We start from the raw sequence: 3,456 nt of genomic DNA, 5'->3' as shown, positions 1-3,456 counted from the left end.
TTATTTTACGCTTTTACGATTTTCCAATGCTCTGTAAGAATTGAAACTTTGGTTTTAGTTCGATGCAGCAGAGATGTAATGATCTGCTGGCGTTTTGTTTTCCTTTTGTTGTTTTATTTCAAGTGCTGCAGTTGGGGAAAAATCAAAGAGTTTAGAAATTCTGTTTGAAAAGGCTGTTTGTTGTTGTGTTTTTCCAGGATTTTTGTGAAGGAAGGATGTGCTCTCGTTTCGTTTCTGGTAGAGGAGTTGATACCGTTTGCTTGCTTTTTTTTTGTTGAGTTTTCTTATTTGGAGGGGATTAAAGTTTTGTCGTTATGAAGAAATAGTTGAGCTTGGTTTAAAAATGTATCTACTTCAATTGTATGAGTTCGCTTTGCTGCTGTAGTTCCTTATTGAAGCCAAACTAAATGCATATCTATTAACCAAATTCCATCATGTCTTTGTGTATAAAAATATTTGCTGTAAAGTAAAAAAAATTAAATATTTAGATATAAAAAAAATAAAAATTTTTAGTTATACAAATTCACCCAGATCGTACCCTATTTGGATAGCATTCTCATATAGACCGATTTACCGATTTAGGGTCTTGGACCCATAAAGCCTTATTTATCACTCACATTGCCGAATTTTCAAAGTTCGCATGTGCCGTATTGCAAATTTTGCCCACACCACTAAGGAACAGGGGCAAACTTCTCACATATCAATGAGTGCAGTCCGATTCAAGTTTAAGACCAATTATAAGGGGCCTCCTTTTTATAGCCGAGTCTGAACGGCGTGCCGCAGTGCGACACCTCTTTGGAGAGAAGTTTTATATGGCATAGTACCTCACAAATGTTGCTAATTTTTTTCTCATGGTCTCGCCAGGATTCGAACCCAAGCGTTCAGCGTCATAGACGGACATGCTAACCTCTGCGCTACAGTGGCCTCCGGTGGCCTCCCGTGCTGTATTATTTAAGTATTTTTCCCTGTTAGTTGTTCAAGGTAGAAAGCGACACAAGGCACGCCACAGGGGGGCATCTTATCGACACTCCTGTGGGTGACCACCATATGATGACCTATTGCAGATGCTGACAGAGGAGAGATTTGAACCTGTCTGCTACGGGTTCTGTAGATGATGTTATAATGCTTCTTAGGGGTATGGATCCTAACCAGCTATGCAGAAGGGCCAAAAAGGTATTGCATATGGCATATGACTGGGCTAGAGGCAGGGGTCTCAATGTAAACCCAGAGAAGACTGAAATATGCCTGTTCACGGGGAATACGAAGGTGGGCCAATTTGATGCACCAGGTTTTCTCAACAAAACGATTTCGATATCTGACCAGGTCAAATACTTGATCTTGGATAGGAAACTTAATTGGAAGTGTCCCATTCAGGAGCGTTCTGAAAAGTCTCGCAAATATTGGACACTATGTCGGCCCGTCTACTACAAATGGGGCCTGAATTCAAGGATAGTCCACTGGCTCTACCGGAGGGTGATAAGACCAATACTTACTTAGGCCTCAGTTGTTTGGTGGACTGCTATTTAGAAAAAGTGCAACATAAGGATCATACAACAGGTTCAGAAAATATGGTGTCTTGGCATAGGAGGAGCGATGAGGACCACGCCCACAAGGGTACTGGAGATTATTCTAGACATCCCATAGACATACAGATTAAGTGTGAGGCAGCCACTACGCCAATGAGACTTCAAGCAATGGGAGAATGGATTGAGGATAGGAGCAGCGCATGCCACAGCGGTATAATCGAGGCGACGATAGGAAACCTGGAAGGAAGGGAAGAGATTTCCGATCGGATACCCGAGACGACACTTGAGGTTGACTGCGAGGCACTGCTGCCAGCGGCACTGTCTTGGATTGGCGGAACCCTAGTTTTGCCATGTGGAAGATCATTTTACACGGATGGATCAAAGCTAGAGAACAGAGTGGGCCTGGGGGTTTACATTGAGAACCTAGAGACTGAGAAAAAAAAAACCTAGAGACCGAGATCTGTTTTAGTTGGCCCGACCATAATACGGTTCTGCAGGCTATCATGGAATGAGTGAGGTGGTGTGGCGTTAACTCTAAGACGGCGAGTATGAACATCTTTATGGACAGAGAAATGACCATAAGGGCAATAACAACCTGAACGAAAACGATCGCGAACAGTCTTGGAATGTAAGAAGGAATTTAAAGCCTTCTCTGAGGATGGCAAAATCCGCATAGTTTGGGTGCCGGGCCATAGCGTAGTAGCTGGGAATGAGAAAGCAGACGATTTGGCAGTGTAGGCCAGAGGACTGCAGTCGATAAACTTGGCTTACCCGAATCCTTTCGGGTCGAGGCAGTCCGAGTTAAGGGCGTGGGCGACGAATGTCTGTCTATCTGTCTGTCTATCTGTCTGTCTATCTGTCTGTCTATCTGTCTGTCTATCTGTCTGTCTATCTGTCTGTCTATCTGTCTGTCTATCTGTCTGTCTATCTGTCTGTCTATCTGTCTGTCTATCTGTCTGTCTATCTGTCTGTCTATCTGTCTGTCTATCTGTCTGTCTATCTGTCTGTCTATCTGTCTGTCTATCTGTCTGTCTATCTGTCTGTCTATCTGTCTGTCTATCTGTCTGTCTATCTGTCTGTCTATCTGTCTGTCTATCTGTCTGTCTATCTGTCTGTCTATCTGTCTGTCTATCTGTCTGTCTATCTGTCTGTCTATCTGTCTGTCTATCTGTCTGTCTATCTGTCTGTCTATCTGTCTGTCTATCTGTCTGTCTATCTGTCTGTCTATCTGTCTGTCTATCTGTCTGTCTATCTGTCTGTCTATCTGTCTGTCTATCTGTCTGTCTATCTGTCTGTCTATCTGTCTGTCTATCTGTCTGTCTACCTGTCTGTCTACCTGTCTGTCTAACTGTCTGTCTAACTGTCTGTCTGTCCGTCTGTCTATCTGTCTATCTATCTGTCTGTCTATCTGTCTGTCTATCTGTCTGTCTATCTGTCTGTCTATCTGTCTGTCTATCTGTCTGTCTATCTGTCTGTCTATCTGTCTGTCTATCTGTCTGTCTATCTGTCTGTCTATCTGTCTGTCTATCTGTCTGTCTATCTGTCTGTCTATCTGTCTGTCTATCTGTCTGTCTATCTGTCTGTCTATCTGTCTGTCTATCTGTCTGTCTATCTGTCTGTCTATCTGTCTGTCTATCTGTCTGTCTATCTGTCTGTCTATCTGTCTGTCTATCTGTCTGTCTATCTGTCTGTCTATCTGTCTGTCTATCTGTCTATCTGTCTGTCTATCTGTCTGTCTATCTGTCTGTCTATCTGTCTGTCTATCTGTCTGTCTATCTGTCTGTCTATCTGTCTGTCTATCTGTCTGTCTATCTGTCTGTCTATCTGTCAGTCTATCTGTCAGTCTATCTGTCAGTCTATCTGTCAGTCTATCTGTCTGTCTATCTGTCTGTCTATCTGTCTGTCTATCTGTCTGTCTATCTGTCTGTCT

This window comes from Stomoxys calcitrans, chromosome 4 (assembly GCF_963082655.1).
Source record: "Stomoxys calcitrans chromosome 4, idStoCalc2.1, whole genome shotgun sequence".
NCBI lineage: Eukaryota > Metazoa > Arthropoda > Insecta > Diptera > Muscidae > Stomoxys > Stomoxys calcitrans.
Note: the sequence above shows the minus strand (reverse complement) of the source record.